Source organism: Cervus elaphus, chromosome 33, assembly GCF_910594005.1.
Source record: "Cervus elaphus chromosome 33, mCerEla1.1, whole genome shotgun sequence".
Classification (NCBI taxonomy): domain Eukaryota; kingdom Metazoa; phylum Chordata; class Mammalia; order Artiodactyla; family Cervidae; genus Cervus; species Cervus elaphus.
Window position 1 is genome coordinate 39,974,332 of NC_057847.1, and position 20,912 is coordinate 39,995,243.

General features: G+C 43.5%; 1 protein-coding gene across 10 annotated transcripts in view; it reads right to left on the reverse strand.

Annotated features, from left to right (window-relative positions):
- TANC1 (tetratricopeptide repeat, ankyrin repeat and coiled-coil containing 1) overlaps positions 1-20,912 on the reverse strand; it is a 241,903-nt gene that overhangs the window by 175,857 nt on the left and 45,134 nt on the right. For 9 of the 10 annotated variants that reach the window (XM_043894132.1, XM_043894129.1, XM_043894127.1 and 6 more), the window contains one exon: positions 8,479-8,588. The gene's annotated coding sequence lies outside the window, so the exon portion shown is untranslated. Of the gene's footprint in view, positions 1-8,478; positions 8,589-10,300; positions 10,736-20,912 lie in introns of those variants that run through there. The other variant, XM_043894124.1, reaches the window with a different exon arrangement.

A 20,912-nucleotide genomic window follows, 5' to 3' on the forward strand; every position in this document is an offset into this window, starting at 1 on the left:
AAGATACTTTGCGGCAGAGACCTCTATGTCACATAGGCAATGCTTCCCCTATTCCAAACACCCAGAAATAAGAAACTATGCTATTCAAGAGGAACTCAAAAAATATATCCCCATTCTCACTAGAATGAATTGAATGAAGCTTGTTAAAAGGTGATCGGCTGAGGCAAGGAATGGCCTTGTGCCCAAGTTCTCCTCTGGACAGTTTTACACAGTCCAGTTAATGTAACACGGTCTTAACCTCGGACATCAAAGTTCTAAAATAAATTAGGCGATGCCAGTGCTAATGCAGTGGGGAGCCAAATCAAATTCACAGGTGTCACACTTGTGCATCATATAAGCATCCTCTCTTCCCACAGCTAAGGCAAGTATATCAACACGTGGATCATGGGGCTCTTATCTGAAATTTGTAAGGAAAACCATTCTGGGCCATAAACATTTGGTTGCAATTCAGTTCAGTTCAGTCACTCAGTCGTGTCCGACTCTTTGCGACACCACGGACTGCAGCACTCCAGGCTTCCCTGTCCATCACCAACTCCCAGAACCTACTCAAACTCACGTCCATCGCATCAGTGATGCCATCCAGCCATCTCATCCTCTGTCGACCCCTTCTCCTCCTGCCTTCAATCTTTCCCAGCATCAGGGTTTTTCCAGTGAGTCAGTTCTTCACATCAGGTGGCCGAAGTATTGGAGCTTCAGCTTCAGCATCAGTCCTTTCTATATTGGGTGCAGTACACAGTCTCAAACTGTGACTGCCACAGGGCCTACGAGAAAGGTCACACGGTTGTGCGCTCAGCCGCTTCAGTCGGGACTGACTCTTTGTGACCCTATGGACTGGAGCCCATCAGGGTCCTCTGTCCATGGGATTCTCCAGGCGAGAATACTGGAGTCGCCATGCCCTCCTCCAGGGATCCTCCCAACGTCAGGGATCAAACGTGCATTTCTTGCACTGCAGCTGGATTATTTACCACTGAGCCACCAGGGAAGCCCCGTGTGGGAATGGGCATTGGCTTTACTTTTTAATCCACTCCGACAGCCCCCAAATGGGGGAATACCAGAGTTCCAGATGAAAAAATTCAAAGACAACTCATGCCAGGAAACAAAAGCCAAACATGTAGAGACCATTAAAAAAAAAAAAGTTAACAAATCTGGGTTCAAAGGAAGATAAGAAAGACACAAGGGTGCCATCCAAGTCAGGAGTACGTGACCTTTTAAGTGCCATGGGCTGCCTCAGCAATCTAGACCCTCTAATCAGAATGTTTCTGAGTGATTTTGACACAGAAAATGCAATTACAGAGAAAATCAATTATACTGAAGCAGACATCAAAATATTTAAAAAGCAAATCTGTGATAATAGTAATGTGTGCTTCTTAACACATACATAACATTACACAGCAGCAGGTCTAAGAGCTACTGTAGCTTCCTGAGTGGTGACAGGCATAAATGATAGCTTAAACTACCTCCCTCAACGTGATACAAAAGTCTATACTTTCTATGTGCCAAAGCCAAAGGTGCTACTGTTATTCCATAGTTTATTCTCCCTTTCATGATTGAAGGAAAAACTACATTTTGGCTACAGTACAGCAAAAATTAAAATTTGCATTTTTCTCCACCCACCAAAGTTCAGAGACCCTCTGCAGTGCATCCAATGACCCTAACTAAGAGTTTGGGACCCTTACCCAGAGAATCAGGGTTGGACCCAACAGAACAATTATTCTGACTTGCCAAAAGCTCTGCGAATAGCCCAGGAGTTTCTAGAGAAAACAGTAGCTCACTTTTATCCGACTCCTGGAACCACTGAAATACAGGAAATTAAACGGTAATTTACTGATTGGCACACATTAGCAGGATTGGGAACTCCACATAGACATCACCCCTAACAATTACATGCCAAGTTCCATGGTTAGTTTTCAGAGTAGTCTGTAAAAGTTCTATTTAACAAGAAAGTCCATCACCATCAAATTACTAACAGTAGCTACCTATGGAAATTTAGTGTGCGACAATATACCAAAGCATGAAAGTCAGGGTGAATATTAGAGGCAAGTGTGTTTCATATTTGTTTTATTTTCTTGAATTCTCTTCTTATCCTTTAAGGTCTAATAAGTACAGCCTTCCCATGAATTGGATCAGGCTTCCACGTGAGACTGGTATCCAAGGCTTGGCCTCTTCTGCCCCCACTGCTTCATACAACCAGGCCACTTGCCAGATGCATGCCTTCATGGGGGATGCCCTAAGAAGATAAATATCATTCAGAGTCCAAAATACACGGACTCACATTGGGCCCCTGCCAGTTTCTCATGGATCCTGGGTAACTGAGACGGTTTTTGTTTTCATGGTTAGGACCTACAAACAACAGCTGCAAAAGTGTAATACTTTTTCTAAACTATTACAATTACCTAAATCTGGCTCACTGTTTCAGCTGTGGCAGCAGCCAAACTTCCCAGAAAGATGCAAGCCCTGTATAGATTCCAGAAGATCTGGGATGGGAGCTCTGAGCTAAACTGGAGGCATGCAAACCCAACCCAACAGCAAAAGATACGTTAACTAAGCTCTGAATTACAGGATAATTCCTATGCGTGGAGATTACAAACATTATTTTTAGAAGTCAGATAAAACTTTAATCAAACCTATGAAGTTCAAGCACACTTGAAATTATGTGACATGCCATATATGAACATCAGATTTTTTTTCTCTAAAACTCACTGAAAGGTTCAATTAAAGCCCTTAACTCCGCAGGGAAGCCTTTGATCATAGATTCTGTCACCACCTCTCAACACATACAGACAGTATGAAACATATCTCAGACCTAAGGAACAAAATCAGTATTGTGAAGTGGCATGGAAACCACACATACATATACACAAGAGATCATGCTCCTTTCAAGTTGGGGTAGGGGGTGGGCACAGGGAAATGAGTTGCAGAAACTACAGTTTCCAAACTGAAAAGGTTCCTTAGACACAGTACATGAACACAGCTACCAAATTATTTTCTAAATATAAATGTGTGGTCCCAATGCCTTCTTTAAGGAAAAACAGCCTCTTTAGAACCCAGTGGAAAACAGGAACACTTTTCTTGAATGACTCTGAATTAAAGATAGTGAATGCGAAATTGTTTTAGATAAAATGAAGATGTTGCACAGATGTTATAAGTTGTCATGGTCTTACTAAAACATCTTTCTGCCACAGAAAAATATGAGTCTGCAACAGAGCTGGATATAAAATAATAAATATCTGTCCCTTGTCTTTATGTAATCCAACTTCCCAAGCTGACTCCCTTCTGCCTCCTCAGAAACCTAATAAAGCCCATATTTCAATGTACTGATAATTCACTGGAAACCACAAAGCCATCCATCTCCAACTCAGACTTGGGTTATGACTTTTTTTGCAATTATCTCTTCTCATCAATACTGTAAATCTGTAACAAACAAAAGGCCTTTACTCCACAAATCCAACAGACCACCATAAAAATAACAGCCAAGGTGGGAACACAAATGCACCCCATAGTAAGCACGGTTATGTTTTTCACTGTGAAGAATCTGGTTTAGTCCTCACAACGAGGAGGAGGTTGGAACTGTAATTGTGCTCTCTGACAGATAAAGAAATTGAGGCTCAGAGAAACTTCACAGCCTGCCCCAAGCCACACCTTCCCTCTTTTTAAAAAGGTTTTTATTTTTAACTGGAGGATAATTGCTTTACAATATTGTGTTGGTTTCTGCCATATATCAACATGAATCAGCCACAGGTTTACGTATGTCCCCTCCCGAGTGAGCCTCCCTCCCACCGCAAGGTCCATCCCACCCCTCTAGGTTGTCACAGAGCACTGGATTTGAGCTCCCTGCATCATACAGCCAATTTTCGCTTGTATCTATTTTACATATATCAATGTATATATTTCAATGCTACTCTCTCAATTGATCCCACATGTTCCTTCTCAACATAGCACTCCTTGGAGGAAAGAACACTAGACCCTCACTACTGGTACCCTGAACCCTGGATCCCAAGATTAAATGATGCATAAAAACAGCCTCCGTTGCACAGCATGGGGCCTAAAGATAGGATATATCAAACTAATTGTTTCTGTGGAATTTAGAAACCATTCAACTTTCACGAAAGCGGACCCTCCCCTTGGAGAAACTTGTTACCAAAAAGGAGAACTATGATGGAAAACAAAGAACAGTTCCTTGGAACAGGGCAAAAGGAGAGACCTATAGGGAAACAAAATACGGACTGCGTCCAAGTCCGTCCTCGCAAGATCAATTAAACAGAACAATAAACCTCATTAGAACTCTGCTTTAATTCACCTGCCTAGTCTTAAATATGTAGGTTTCATAGATGATATCTTCATCTACTCCAAAACAGTTATATTTAGAACTATTAATAATAGCAAAAATCAGATCTACATGTACTATCCTCATTATCAAGGTTTTTACTTGGGTCTTTTCTGCCTTTACTACTTTAAGCACATGAATCATTCAATCAACATGATCAGGGGTCCAGAAGAGTTTATATTTTCACATGTTGTTATTTATAACCTAAAAAAGAGAGGCTCATTTGAGCTAGCCAGTTATCGACTTCCACAATTTCTTCAATTCTTCCAAACAGAATTCCTTAAAAGTGCCACCAAATTTTAAAGCACCTTCCCATAAAAACCCTTCGAGGGTAAGCAGCATAGCATGACCGCATCGTCCTAAGCTCGGGCTACCTAGCCAATATGCAGCTAATAAAAAAAATCAGGGGTTGAACCCGGATAAAGCCACAGAAGACACAGACCATGGTTTTTCCATTTAAGAGTCTTGTCTTTATCACCATGTTAAAAAAAAAAAAATACACACACATATATATATGGTGATATACAAATTTGGAAAAGTCCCTAATGCTGGGAAAGACGGAGGGCAGAAGAAGAGGGCGACAGGATGAGATGGTTGGATGGCATCACTGACTCAAAGGACATAAGTCTGAGCAAACTCCAGGTGATAGTGAAGGATAGGGAAGCCTGGCATGCTGCCACCCACGGGGTCACAAAGAGTCAAACACGACTTAGCAACTGAACAGCAACAACACAATTTTGAATAAAACCCAGTTCCTGCCCTGAACACAGCCAACCTACTCACCAGACAGAAACCTAAATCTGTGGCATCACGGGAACAGAACAAGTCACACTGACATGATGGTGAAGGTTTTGGAGCCACGGAGACCAATCCATAGGTTTAAAATCCCCAAACCCTAACTCTACTATGCTTTACCTTCCCTGTGATCCTGAGCCTGAAACTTAAACTCTCTAAATCTTAGAATCCTCATTTGTAACAGAGATGACATACCACAAAGTAACTGTAAGAATTAAAAACGACATGACAAGTACCTAGAACTATGCCTAGCAAGAAATACATATTACATAAATGGTTGTAACCGTCTCATGTTATTCCATCTGCTTATATCAGCCCAACTACAACTTCTAAAGCCCAATTAAATGTCAGTGGAATGTGCTTTTCTTTTTTCTATTTAGGATATTAAAATGATAGGGCTTTATCGCCAATAACAATTCAGAGCTGACTGAGGGAGGGGGAAGGATGAGTCACACATTTCTGACTTAATAGTGCCAATGACCACAGTGGGAAAAGCAGACAGAAGCATGGGGATGAGGGGACTTGGGGAGGTGGAGAGTGGAAAGCAGGCAACAATTAGGAGGAAAATGAGTTTGGTTTGGATATCTCAAGAGTACATATGAGTCATCCAAGTAGAAATGTCCAAAAGATTGTTTGAGACAAGGGTGAACCTGGAGAAAGACCTGGGGGTCATTAGCATGTGGGTGGTGGCTAAAGTCATGGAAATATAGAAGCCACCCAAAGAGGCTTAGCAGACTGAATGCAAACCACCAAGGACGCAAGCCCAGGGAATGTACACACTTATTGGCAGGCACAGTAGGACCTAGGAAGAAATAAAGGAGAAAAGTAGGAAAAATGCAAAGGAACCCAAAGGAGAAAGTTTCAAACGAGGAATGGGAGTGATCAGTAGGTCAAGAGCTACAGAGAAGTCATGTCACAAGTCCTATTAGAGGCCATTTGTAACCTTAGGAGCAGTTTCTGTGACGTTGAGGTGATGGAAACCAGATGATAGGTCATCTGTAAGATCTCTGCCTAAATGGTGAAATTCTTTGATTTCAAAATAGAAACTCACTGTTCTCCAAACCCACCAAAATATTAAAACCTCAAACAATAGGATTACAAGGTGTTTTTTTTCCCCCAGAGAAAGGGAAATTTGCAAAAGAGACCCAGTTAAAAACCACAAAAGCCATTTAACATGATCTTTGCTATTAAGCGCCTATCTATTTCCTTGAAGTTGGTCCTCAGGGAGAGAGAAAAGAAAAATTAGCTTAATTCTCTACCACCCAAAAACTGGAGGAGGGAAAAAAGGGTCTAACTTACTAGATAAATTTCCTGTCCAATAACTCTCTAAGGGCAATGCATATAAACTGCTATTTCAACATTACCTTGAGAAATGTGTTGCCACAAGTCAGGAGAGACTTTGGTTTCAATATGCAAATCCCTGCATACTTTGGTAAAATTCCATTTAAGCAGAGTCCCACCTGGATTTCTAAATAAGCCTGAGCTCTTGTTAAATTTAGTAGATTGTTCCTCAACATCATTTTCCTCATTCTTTGTATACTTACAACTGTAGAAAGCACTGTCCTAGGCAATTTTAAATCAAAGTTATAAAATGGTTCTATGATGCAAATTATAGCACTACAAGGGACTGTTTGGCTTGGCAGTATAAACTGGTAAAACTAGTTAGCAGACTTCAAAAATTATTCCCCCAAACATCTGCTCAGGCTAAGAAAGAGGTTTTTGTTTTTTTTAAGTCTACTCCACATACAAATACTTTTCAAGAAGTTATACACCATCACCTCTTGAGAAGCTTAAAACGCACACATGCGCGCGTACACACACACACACACACACACACACACACAGAGACAGCAATTGAACAACAACAAATCTAAGTTGTGTCCAACTCTTGCGACCCCATGGGAGCCCACCAGGCTCCTCTGTCCATGGGATTTTCCAGGCAAGAATACTAGAGGGGGTTGCCATTTCCTCTTCCAGAGGATCTTCCCAACCCAGGAGTCAAACCCACATCTCCCGCATTGACAGGTGGATTCTTTATCACTGAGCCACCAGGGAAGTCTAGATAAGTAGGTAGATCTATACACAGCAGGGACACTCTCTCCATTCCCAAATTCCAGTTCAGTAGGCCTAGGGAGAGTCCTAGTATCTTAAGTTTTAAAACCTCATGGGAGATTATAATGTGTCCTCCCCTGACATGCTCCTGTTGAGAAGCTTTTATGTTTTGGCAGAATCCACCAAAGCTAGGGCGGGGCGGGGGGGAGGCGGGTGGGAGGTTGGCAACTGGCCACTGTGCTCTTCATGGACGAGCAAGACATGGCAGGAAAGGTGACTGCAGAAGATGAAATCCTGCGAGCAAGCCACGGTGGACAGATGGCACAGCACACCTGCACATCACATGGACGTTTCAAGAACACTCAGAGGCTGGAAGCAGCTTTAACCCTGACCCCGCCTCCCAGGGAAGAGTGTTTCCAACACCCACAGAGAAGAGATCCAGGCCAGAGCCTTCATTCCCCAAGTCAACAGTTCTGTCCTGGGCCTCCTAGGGACTTCTGCTCCACAGCCTCAACTGAGAGCATCTGAGCATGAATAACAGTCCTCCAAGCTGTGCCCACTCGGGATGGGACTGGAGACACCGTTCTCAGTCAATTCTCTCTCCTTAAAGGAAAGAGGGAATATTTGAGTCCTACTAAATGCTACACACTGGAGACAGCAAATACAAATGAAAAGATGAGCAGAACAAAAATCTTACCCATCATGAACCTCCAGTCTCACCAAACACCTTGCATTAGGTACTTTTGTTTCACGATTTACATGTAAGATGGCAGGACAGGAAAACCACAGTACAGGAGATGTTTAGCAAAGTGCTTAAAGTTCCTAAGGCCACAAGAAACCTCCCTGAAACCTAGGAGGGGAATAACTCCAAACAGGTTAACAAGGCAGCATGTAGAGCAGATGAGAGAGGGAACCCAAGCTATTCTAACTGGCATGGCCCTAAAAAGGCAGCCTGGGAAGACATCTGGGTGAGGCAGGTGTAAACGTCCCTTTATTTGTCTCCTCGTAACTATGGGGAAGTTTATATTAATGATTAAACTTCAGAAGTTTTTCACAAGAATTGGGGAAGAGAAAAATGATAAAGAACAAACATCACAATATATTCATCTATTAAATCGCTCTGTTGTACACCTGAAACTAATGCTACATGTCAGCTACATCTCAATCTTAAAAAATATATCAAAAATTTAAATTTCTTTGAATAAAAAACCAATTTACCTTCAAAAGCCACAGAATTTTTCAGAAAATAACATATTGTGGAAAACTTGGCCTGTTGAAGTACAAATTTTTTCCTGGGTCTCACTCACCTGGCCTCACCCCAGGCTCCACTTGCTGGCAACAGAGAGCAACTGTCTCCCTTGGGGGGCACCACGAAAGTTCCTCTGGATCAGGCGACTACAGCAAGATGGGAAGAGAACTGAAAAAAGAAAATCCAGTCAGTACACTCATCCTATGACACCAGAAGCACAGAGTTTATAAAACCAGCTACAACCAGGACTTCGGAAAAAGCCATGATGGACAGGAAAGGTCATCAGCATATAAGTCCTTTAAACAGGGGAACAAGGGTGATGGGCTGGCAAACCAAGAAAACTCACTCCTCCTCCTGACAACCTCTGCCCAGGCTGACCAGGAGCTGTCACTGAAAGCCCTGTCTTGAGCAAAGAACTGTAGCATCCAAACTACCTTCTCTAGCTTGGATTTTCTCTTCAGCTGATACTAATGAGTTTGCAGCCCAACACAAGCGTGTCAAAGGTTTCAGACCATGAGCCCAGAACCTTGCTAAGGCACTCAGGGTGCTGAAGCTCTCCAGAATATTTTCTCCCCATATTTCCTGCCTCACTCCTCACAGGTCCCGGCTCTCGACAGGACTCACGGTTTCCGAACACACTGCCCAATCTCACACCTTTGCTCTCCCCGTTCCCTCATCCGGAGACAACGCCCCCACTCCGGAGATTAGTCATCCTCCAAACACAGCTCAAGTACCCCCTGCACGCCCGCCCTACCCCCACAGCACCTCGCCCCTGCACACAAGGCCCCTTGCGGGTACCTGCGTCCTAGCGCTTGCTTCCCTCTGCCTTGATCGTCGCCCCTCCTCCCCAGCTGGCCCCTCCACCAAACCCCTGTTCTCACAAGGAGAGGCACATGCCAAGGCATGTTTGTTCCTTGAAGGATTTCCAACAAGAGGTTCTCCGTGACTGACTCAGGGTCCATTTCCCTGGGAAATATTCTTCTTACTGCTACTCTGGTCCTGGGAGATGTTCTTTTTCAAGAGTGCTATCCAAGCTCCAACACACCGACAACCCGGCTCTCGCCCAAGTCATTCCCCGCGTAACAAGGCTGCCGGGCTTCCCTGCCAAAGAGGATGGCTCGTGTGTAGTCACGCTGGGGCCGACAAAACCACCTTGGCAGGGCCCCGGAGTGTAATAGGTTTGTGCATGCAAAGGCGGGGCGGAGGCCTCTTTTCCCCGTTCAGTCTGTTTGATGAGGAGCTCTATGACATGCCACGCCTCCACCACCTCCCCACCAGTCACAACCCACCCGAACTTCCGAGATGAAAATGGAGCCCGGGAGCTCTTCTTTGGGAGGAAACCAGGGGCGGAGGCAGGGCACAGGCCCGGTGCTCCCCACCTCCACCTCAGAGAGCTGAGATCTCATTCACGCAGAACATGGAGGAGAAACCTACACGGTCCAGGCGGTCCCCTGACATCAAATCTCACCTCACGTGAGGGGCAGCAGCCCCCAGAGCTGCCTAGGCTTCTGAGCGCCCCCCGGTTTCTGCTTCCTTAGGCTGCTGACCTCGCTGTGAGTACTGACGCATTCACGGCAGCAGAGCACCAGCTGGTGAACCACAGCTCAAATATCCGAGGCCTCCTCCTCTGGTTCACTCGTAAGGGAATCACCTGCCTCTCTGCCGAGAGTCTGGCAGCCAGGGAAGGAGTCCATCTCACACCTGCTGCGAGGACTTCAGCCAACCTCCTCGCACAAAACGCCCCAGCAGCAGAGGCAGGCGTCTCAACGGTCCCAACCACAACTGCCAGACAAGTATAAAAGAATTTCCACCACAGCCCACAAGCTGCCCAGTCGCACAGACCCTCGGCCCAGAGCAACCACGGACATGTATGCACTCACCACTACCAGGTGATGATGCCCCTCTTGCTCTCTCTCCGGCCTCTTCTCCACCCACAGCAACCCATTTACTACTTCTGTGATGGTGCGGGGCGGGCTGTCCTTTCTGCGTTTAAGATGACAAAGAGAGCTCTGTAAATTACAGAGGTCCCAAAGGGGAGGCAACCTTCTGCAAGAAGGACTGTCCCTTACAGCCTGATTTGTGGTGATGCGATCACAGAGTCTAGATTCTGCATTTGGTCCTACAAGGGTTTTCAGGGCCACATTCAGCAATTATAGAAAGGAAAAAGGGAGGTGGAGACCAGAGGAACTCTGAGTGGTGTTTGAGGAGTTACTTATAACTACAGTTAGATCATGCATCCACCGGACTCAGAAGAGAAACTACACCTCGCGTTTTCAATTGTCCTCTAAAATCTATGTTAGACGAGGAGAAAGTGGAACTTTTTACTTTTTTATATTTTCTTGTTTTATCATTCCTCCACTAAAACTTCCCAGGTGGCACTAGCAGTAAAGAAAGCGCCTGCCAATGCAGGAGACATAAGAGATGTGGGTTCAATCCCTGGGTCAGGAAGATCCCCTGGAGAAGGAAATGGCAACCCACTCCAGTATTCTTGCCTGGAAAATCCTATGGTCAGAGGAGCCTGGCAGGCTACAGTCCGTGGGGTCACAAAGAGTCGGACACAACTGAAGCAACTCAGCACGACCACTACAAGGGCTCCATTCATTTTCAACCCACAGTCCAAAATTTGGGCCCAAGCAAGTTTTGAAAAACAAGCGTTTTGCTATATAATATTCTCATGTAAACTGCAAAAGAAGACAAAGTACACTTATTGAAGGAATTTTTATGGAACCTAAAATACAGGAAGTTTAGAGACCAGGTGGGTGATGACATTCAACTGCCAAATCACTAGCTTTTTATTTTCATGAATCTAATTTCCAACTGGCTCCTAAAAATAAAACCTAAAAAAGCCTTTTGAAGAGAATTATTAGGGTTTACCTCCTGGCCCTCATTCTGTTTCAAAGATGAACGGAGAGACTTTAAAGTTGTTTATCCAACAGAAATAAGCTTTTTTTTCTCTTAAGCATCCTTCCCAAAACCTAGCACCAGGCATCCTCAGACCACAAAACAAAGATGAGGGAATGTTCGCCATCCAAAGTGTGTGGCCAGCGATCCCGTGTAACAATCCAAGTCCTCCAGTGACACTGGGTCCCGCTGCACTGAACACTGCTCCTCAGAGTGTGAGGCCCAGAGAGGGTGACCAGCAAGATGAAGGCCACAGCCTTCACCAGGTCACACCCCACTGTTCCTGAGAGCTCACACAACACAACGGAAAACACCATCACAGAAATCCTGAAGCCAGTGAAAGAAAGCTCTTGTGTTTGTTTTGCTTCATTTTGAATGCTGGTGCTTAATAGAAAGCAGGCTTAAACAAAGGCAAGAAAATACGAAGGAGGAAAACTCTGGGGACTCAGCATGCATCTGGGACCTGAGCTGCAACAGGCATTATATAAAATGACTTGCTTCCATTTCAAATCTTGCAGTTTCCATTTTCCTTAACACAGGTTTACTACTAGTTCCGTTAAACTGTCCACTGACGCGATTTAGATCCTTCACCACCCATCAGAATCTCCTGAGGAGCTTTAAAAATTCTGATGCCCAAAAGGTTTAGAACAGAACCTCTAGGGACCCAAATGTGGTTACTTTTTTTTTTTGTGGTTACTTTTTAAAGCGGACCAGCTGATTCTAATGCAGAGCCAGGACTTGGAACCTCTGCACTAACCCATCCTTAGGGTGTTTTTTTTTTCTGTCTCGGTGGTTGGGGAGCAGCAAATATTTACACCCAAATTAAAGGGAGTGGGAGGAGAAACACAAATTGACAGGTGGAGAGCCGAAGGAAGCGGGAGTGAAGAACACTGCAGGGGCTGATCACTAGGGTGGATGCAAGGTGGGGCCTGGGGGTGTACACTCCGGTAAGAAAGGTCAGGGGTGGGGAAAGACCAGGTCATTCCCTAACTTAGCCCTGGATGGCCCTCGTCATGGTGTTGATAAAAAAGAACAATTCAAAGCTCATCTGTAAAGAACATCCTGGTGTCAAGTGTTTGCTATGAGAGAAGTGATTATTATAACAATGGTTTTCAGATGTGAAGAACTATATTTATCCCTGTGATTTCTCTTGGTTCTTCTAGTAATAGTACTAACAGGTTTTTTAAACTGATAACCCATATTTTCTTGCTCACTAAATCTGACAAAGCACACCCTCATTACAGGCTAACTGTCTGGAGTTACAATGCCCAAAGAACAAAGCTTTCCTAGGCTTATATGAGAGCTGACTCCAAACCTGATTTCAATTACCATCATGATGTTCTCAGATGTGACAGCGTGTGGATAAGAGAGAGAAGCTGGGTACCTAGAAAGGGTGAGGACTGCGAGAACACTGTCTCCAGCTGAGAGCTAATTCTATCCTCACTTCCATGTTCCTTAGTTCACAGGGCTATCTGCTTTCTACCTGTCCTGTAACACAGGGACAAAAAGCAGGCTGTTCAGCTGGGTACCTCCTTCCCAGTTTCAGTCTCTCATGGAGGAATTAATCAGTTTTACTTTATCCATCCTTTACCAGTGATGCCCAAAGTAAATTATGGTGGAGGCCATCTGTACCAAATACACCTGGGTCATTTCTGGACACCCCAGACAGTATAAAAAAGCAATCAAAATACCTGGAATACAGCTCACAAGTCTGTATTTTAATCAACCATACAGACACAACAGCCTGTGAACCCATCATAAATTCTCGCCAACTCCTCCTTGGAAATGGATTTATCAGATGTGCTGCTAAATCCCTCCATAACCTCTGCCACTTCCTACCTGGGCTTTCATTAATTCACCCTCCTTCTTGGTCTCTCAAGGTATCTGGTCTCCTCAAAATACACTACATGGCCTTTCATTCAAATACCTCTTGGACCCCAGCACTGCTGGCTCAAAGCTCCTGACTCTTGTCACGCTTCTCTGAACTCACATCAGATGCAAAACTTCTCTAGCACTTTCAACTGTGGAGTTCCGATCTGTTAGGTCTCCTCCTCTCTCAACTAAACCTCAAGCTTCTTGAAGGCAGGGCCCACAACATCCCTCTGAGACTTCCATAGGGCACAGTATATCTTGGGCTTCCAGAGCAGTGGCTGACTAACAGACCAAGCTCCTGCTTCAGCCCCAGGTTTTCCTCCATTCACCTTCTTCTGTTCTCCCTGAGAAAACTTGTTGATCTCTCCTTTCCAAAATGAATTGTTTCAGGCAAGGGTGGGAGAAAAATTAACATGCTACTGGGGAAAGAGTGAGGAGGGGTGAAAAAAATAAGCCAGCAACCTTCTCCGGCCAACAGCTAGAAACCAAGAAGATCTATTTAGTCTTTGAAGCTGCCAAAATCACTAACTAAATTCATGTACAATTCAGAAGAGAACTTCCCAATTTCTCCTCATTTTTATGCAACACCTCTTTTCCCAGGCTCTCCCTGAGAGCTAGGTTTACTCCTTTTTTATATAAAATACTAACAGGAGGGAAATATTTGTTTTCCCCGGTCACCATAAATTAAGAAAGTGGAGGGTGACTGCTAGATCAAGGCACAACGAACAGTCCTCAGAAATGATTACAGGCAGTTATAGTTTAAATAGGCTTTCAGTTCCCCCAAAGAGTCCAAGAACACCTAAACAAAGCATTTGAATACCGCACCAGTAGAGACTCTGAGAGATCACCCCAGGCACTAAGTAAAGATTATTTCCTTCTGGGAGGATGGTGTCTCCAGTCACTACATTCAGGAGGGAAGATGCCCATAGTGAGTGACCTCAGGGGCCAAGAACCAAGTGTTCTCAGAAACAGCAATAGGCACTGTGTCCTACTGCAATGCAATGTCCCGATGTTTATCCCAAACCAGTGACCACCCAGACAGACTTTCAAAGGCAAGCACACAACCCTCAGCGTTGCCGTTCTGATGGGAACCTTTCTTCTGGCTAGGCCCACACCTGCCACATGCTCATCACTTTGCATCTATCTTTTCTTATGCTATTTGTGAGTAAAGCTGCTCACAGGATCATAAACTTCCTTGAGCAGAGGGGTTGCACCTTTGTATGAACACCATGCCCCCTCATCTCTGCATCTCACAGCTGATATCTACTAACCCTATCCAGAAGCCCTGCAGCCAGCTGATCTTAAGGAAGGAGGTATTTAAATGAAAGTGTTTTAAAGTAGCCTAAAGATTTCGATAGTCTTTAAAGGTATTGATTTTCATGCTTTCTGATAGCATTTTTTAAAACACAGGTTTACCTTAGGATCCTGTGATCAGTGAGACAAGCCTCAATTTATCTTCCAATCTAGTCTATATGAGACAGAGTGCTAAGTCACTTCAGTTGTGTCCAACTTTGTGCAGCCCTATGGACTGTAGCCAGCTGTCTGTGTAATCCCTCTGTCGATGGGATTCTTCAGGCAAGAATACTGGAGTGGGTTGCCATTTAGAGCCCAGGCATAAATTCTGGACCAAATTGCATGTGCCCATCTGAATCTGCAAAGGTTAGGGTGAGTTTATCCTTGACCTAAAGGAAAGCTAACCTCCAGTGGCTTCAATGCTACATCTATTCAGAACTAATTGTTGGATAATTTCATATTCATATCTTGATAAGTAGCAGCATTCAAGTAACAATTTGCTTTAGTAAAGAGTAATGAATCTAACTGGTAGTTCTATAATCATAAGGTTATCATTTACACTTGGCTCAAGGATTTTTTTTTTTCTGTAAACTGAGTTAGAAACTCTTTTTCCAGATTCACAAAAGTAACTCTGTATTGTTTCAAGTTCATTGTTTAATATGCCACTTACACTCCAAGACCTGTCCATTTACAAGCAGACTACCATGAGTCACCGGGTACCGAAACCTTATCTCATCACGTCTGAGTTGTGCAAGCCTTCCAGGCCAGGCCTGTGCTTCCAGCTTCCACAGCCCATCCTTCCTTCCCCGCAGCTGAAGCCTCTTGACCCATGCCCCCACCCTCCCCTCCCTGGCTCCATCCTGCAGGAATTTCTAGAACAGAGATTCAAACAGCTTGAGCCAAGTTGTTCTTGCTGCTTCACTAACCCTGACCTTGCTGTGCCCAACAACTGGACTTCTCTCTCCTGCATTCCACAGGTCTGGGTCACCCTCTTGTTCAGTTCTGGTAACAGCCTGAGACCCTCGCTGGATAATCTGTAGGTCCCTGGGCACTGAGATGCTGCGTGGTACTTGATCATCTTCCAGGGTACTGGAGGTCTAACCTGAACCCACTGGGCTGCAGCTACTTAACCTATCTGAATCTTAACACATTCGAAATGAAAACCTCAGCAACAAAAACATCAACAAAGCAAGAGAAAATGTGGGATATATCTCTTCCTTGAGCATTCAACACCCCCACACTGTGGGTGCTGAATTCAGAGGACTTCTTATAAACCACTTCAAAGCCAACACCCATGGCTACTGAATGTGCAAGCGTGTCCAGCTCTTTGCAACCCCACGGATTGCAGCCCACCAATGGCTGCTCTGTCCATGGAATTTTCCAGGCAAGAATACTGGAGGGGATTGCCATTTCCCTCTCAAGGGGATCTTTTCTGAACCAGGGATCAAACCCCGGTCTCTTGTGTCTCCTGCATTGACGGGCAGGTTCTTTACTAGCTGAGCCACAGAGAAAGCCAGCTACTGAATATAAAATCTGAGAATAACCAGATAATTATTCTGTTAGAAATCAAATCATCTTCTAATATCTCTTTACCAAAGCTAAGTTTATAAGTACATTTTTATCCACAGCCTTAAAAAAAATCAGACATTAAAAACTGGCTGGCTAAAGTGTCTTTCACTTCAAAATAACTTGAAAAACAGCAACCTTCATTTTCTGGTCAAAGCTTATTTTTGCAACACCTATCATTTTCTACAGAATTCTACCATTTTCTGCTTTCTACCACTATTTTGTAGAAAGACTTTTCCCTCTTGGCTTTGTATCTTTGCTTTTTGATCTTGTTAACAATCCTGAAAATTCCAACCTTGCAATTTTTTCAGTCCTGGGAAGGAAAAACACACAGTCATTTAAAAACCAAAAGCAGTGTCAACATTTCCTCAATGACATAGCTGCTGTGAGTGACCAGTGAATAAAAGTCTGAGTTTTTTTGTTGTTGGGTTTCTTGGTTTGCTTTTATTGGGGAGGTGGGGTGGGGTGGGGTAATGACCTCTCTCAAAATAATCCTCAGAGTTATTAAGCACATGGTCAGAAACAGTATAGCATTAGTGTAAAGCTAAAAGTACTATGATACAGTTCTGTAATAAAGCACAGAAAATATACATGAACAAAAAAAAGGTTTCTCAAGGACTCCAGACGGGAGAGAACCCACTCTGTGTGCCAGGCATTACCTGCCACACAAGTTCTTTAAGGTATTACAAACCTTTAAAAAAAAATAAATGAGACGTGTGATCCAGCAAGCCCACTTCTGAGTTTTTATCCAAAAGAACTGAAATCAGGATCTCAAAGAGCTATCTGTACTCCCACGTCCACTACAGCGGTATTCACAATAACTAAGACTGGAAGCACCCTAAATGTCCATCAGCAGATGAATAGACAAAGGAAATGTGACATATCCATACAACAGAGTATTATTCAGCCTTAAAAAAGAAAATCCTGTCATATGCTACCACATGGATGAAATTTGAGGCCATTAGGCTTGCTTGATGAAATAAGCCAATCTCAGGAGAACAAATACTGCATGATTCTAATTCATATGAGGCGTCTAAAGCAGTCAGGGTCCTAGAAGTAGAAAGCAGAATATGGTGGTTGCCAGCGGCTGGGGCACGGATTGTGTGGGGACAGGGAGAGGGGATGGGAAATGGAGTGTTGCGGTTCAAGTCTCAGTGATTTAAGATGAAAAAGTTATACGGATCTGCTATATAACATGCTTAGAGCTAACGGTAGTGTACTGTGCACTTAAAATTTAAGTGTTTTTTTTAAAACCACAGTTTTTTTAACAGTGAGGAAACTGACTCAGGAATTCAGATTATGCTGGCTTCAAAGTTCCCATCCCTTCTACTGCTTCATACAGCCTACTTGCAGGCAAAGTATAAACAATGTAGATAAGCATATAATTATGGGCTACAGTGCAGGGTAGGAGGAAAGGAGAGGGGATAGGGAAGCAAAGAAGGCTGAAGTCATTGAGGAAAGCCTCAAAGTAAAGGGCAACCTAGGCCAAGCCCTGAAAGTGAAGCTGAGCCCATGGGGACTGCAATAAGCCTGACATTTGAGTACAGACATTGGGCTGGTCCAAGCCAAGAAGGCATGTGAGCAAACTGCTTTCAACGGCTACAAGGGTAGCAATATACAGAACAAACTTCACACTTCCAACTCATGAACTAAACACAGAGAGCTAAAAACTGAAGCAAAACCAAAGGAACTGGTCAGAATACCTTGTGCCATTTATAATCTAGCCCTCCCAGTTTTGAGTGTTTGCCAAATCCTGGAAAAGGCCTTGCTATAGGAGAAGCGAGCAATAGAGGATGAGATGGTTGGATGGCATCACTGACTCAATGAACGTGAGTCTGAGCAAACTCAGGGAGACAGTGAACAGGGAAGCCTGGTGTGTTGCAGTTCATGGGGTCACAGAGTCGGATACGACTTAGTGATTGAACAACACTGACAAGTATTATAAATAGTTATAGGGCATGGCCCTCCACTAGGTTCAGTATGAGTTAAAACAATCAGAAATAAGACAAGGTATACAACACTACTAAACAAAAAGAATAAAAATGTGGTTTTAGAGTAATGCCCCAATTATACAACATTCCTAAAAAAGTGTGCTGAGCAAATATCAATAAATCTTTTAGACAATGAAATAGCTCCCTTTAAGTATCAAACCTGGGTTAACAGAGAAAACCTGCCTGTGGACTTTGTACTAAATGAGTATTAGGGAATTATCTTTATTTTATTGTGTGAAATGGCCTGGGAGGGGTGGATCTTAATCAATTGAAGATGCACACTGAAGTCTTTACCAGCAACACATAAAGCCTGGAAATTGCTTCAAAATATTCTAACCACATTAAAAAACAATCGTGATTAATCAAACAAGACTGGTAAATGTTGATATTTGTGCAGACTATTGATGGGTATACCGTGGCACATATTACCTCACTACTTGCATGTCTTTGACAATTTCTACGGTGACTTTTTAAAGCCCTACATTACCCATTTGGCTAACATTCTAATATTTATTTACGAGAGTCCAGCTACCTCATTGTCATACACGGGTTCTCTATCCAGAATGTCCTTTTATTTCACGTAGACACCTCCGATTCACTTCCCAAGACCCCACCCTCTTCCTTTCACTCAGTACAGAGTACAGTACACTTACAGTCTTAAATTCCCCCATGCTCCCACGACATCCCATTCATCTCTGCGGTGTGCCCCTTATACTGTCATGTATTTGCATATGCAACCATCAGCCCCCCTAGACATTAGGAAAAGAACCTAAGTTTGTTTATCATCATATGCCCAGGGTCTGGGAGCAGTAAGGACTGATAAATATGGAGGAATTTAACAAGACCTAACCTGGAGTCATCACAAAAACCCAGTTGCTGTCCTGCAACAAAGAATCTCAGAAAGGTCTATCAGGCTGCACAGCCTGTGTTCTTCCCCCGATGACGTCCTTGCGCAGTCAAGCAAGCTGACTTCTACAGCCTGCCTCCACTTCTAACTTCCAGATTGTCATTTCTCATGGACAGAACCCCTGAACACACACCAATGTGCACAGGTCAAATGGCCTCCAGGTAAAAGAAAACAGAGACCCCCTCCCCAGGCACACGGTCTGAAGAAACGTACACAGAGCACACATGTGCCATTTATTCTGGACTGCTCAGCGGGCTTGCCTGCTTGATCCCAAAGTTGTTCGAGATAAGACTGTCTGGTGATACATAACTGTCCCACTGCAATACCTACATCTCCTGCCTAACTAACAGACTGGAAGGAGCACCAGCTGAGAAAGACTGGCGTCCTGGCCACTCCGCTGACTAGCAGCATCACCTCATGGGAATCAAGTCACTTCTCCTCCATCAGCCTTCAAGACTTTGATGATCAAAATAGGAACACCACCCCACCATAGGCTGATGTGAGGAAGCAAAATAAATGTTTATCCAGGGCTCTAAAACCTATGTTTAAATAGCAAAACTTTTTTCTTGTACAATTTCAAACTGATGAAAAAAATGCAGAACTCTCTAGTACTTTAGGAAATACTTTCAGCTGTCTTTATTTTTTTATTTATTATAATGTCTTAATGTTTGGCTGCACTGGGCCGTCACTGCTGTGTGTGGGCTTTCTCTAGTTGTGGTGAGCAGGGGCTATTCTCTAGTTGCAGTTTACAGACTTCTCATTGCCGTGACTTCTCTTGCAGAGCAGAGGTTCTATGGCATTCTGGGCTCAGCAGTTGTGGTGCACAGGCTTAGCTGTCCTCCGTTAGTTGTCCAGAATCTTCCCAGACCAGGGATTGAACCCATGTCCCCTGCATTGGCAGGCAAATTCTTTACCACTGGACTACCAGGGAAGTCCTCAGCTGTCTTTAGTTTTTAATTGTTTAAATGGGAGTTTCCAAATCATCTCTTCAGCCCTTAAACTTACAGTATGAGCCTACATCTCACACTCTAACCCTTAATTATATGCCATTCTATATTGTTCATCCTTCTCCAGTGTGTGGACAAAATGGTAAAGTAGAAAAGATAGGAAATCTGAAAGTAATCTGGATTCTTGTGCTAGCTTGTCAGTATTTTTCGGATCTTTTCTGAAATTTAGAGCAATCTTCTTCAGGTGTGTGTGGGGAGACATTAACTTTTTTGGGGGAAAAATCTTAATTCCAGCCATTCCTTCAGTTTTAATTTCAGTTATAGTCAGTTCAATTTAAATAAAACTTACTATTTTAAATGTCTGTAGTAAATTTCTGAATGGTAAAATTACTTTTCAGTACTTTTAAAGAAATCTCTACCAAAGCATAGATTACTTCTGTCAATGGGAAAATAACCAAAAAAAAAAAAAGCCTTGATTAGTTTCAGTTGAATGAGAAAGGGCCCCAACCCTGCCCTCTGTCTTAAACTGGATTTGAAAACCACTGGCATCTACCAAAATGTAGGCAAAGGATCAAATATTAGAGAAATACAGTGATTACTATGTCATTCATAGGTAAATCACCTGTTTTAAGTAAACCATTAACCTTACATTCTCATTTACAGTATTTATCTGTAAGATGATCAGATCTTTTAGTTTGGAGTCCTGGGCTAATGAAGTAAGGACTTGAGTCTCTTAGCTTCCTGTAACTCCAGACTACAGCTGGTTCAACAAAGGCACAATAGATGCTCGAAAACCGCACCTGTAGTAGCAAACAATTTCAAATACCCTGGTAATGATCCATAGCTCAGAAGCTGTCTATAGGAGTGGTAACAAATTATTACACTTTAACCTTATAAGCCCAGTGTGTTCCCACAGTTGGTAAAAAGATAAAATAGAAGCACTGTGGTGTCTAGAAAAGGACTACTGGAAAGGATGCGGGGGCAGGCAGGGCGGGGGAGCTGTGTTGGCTACACC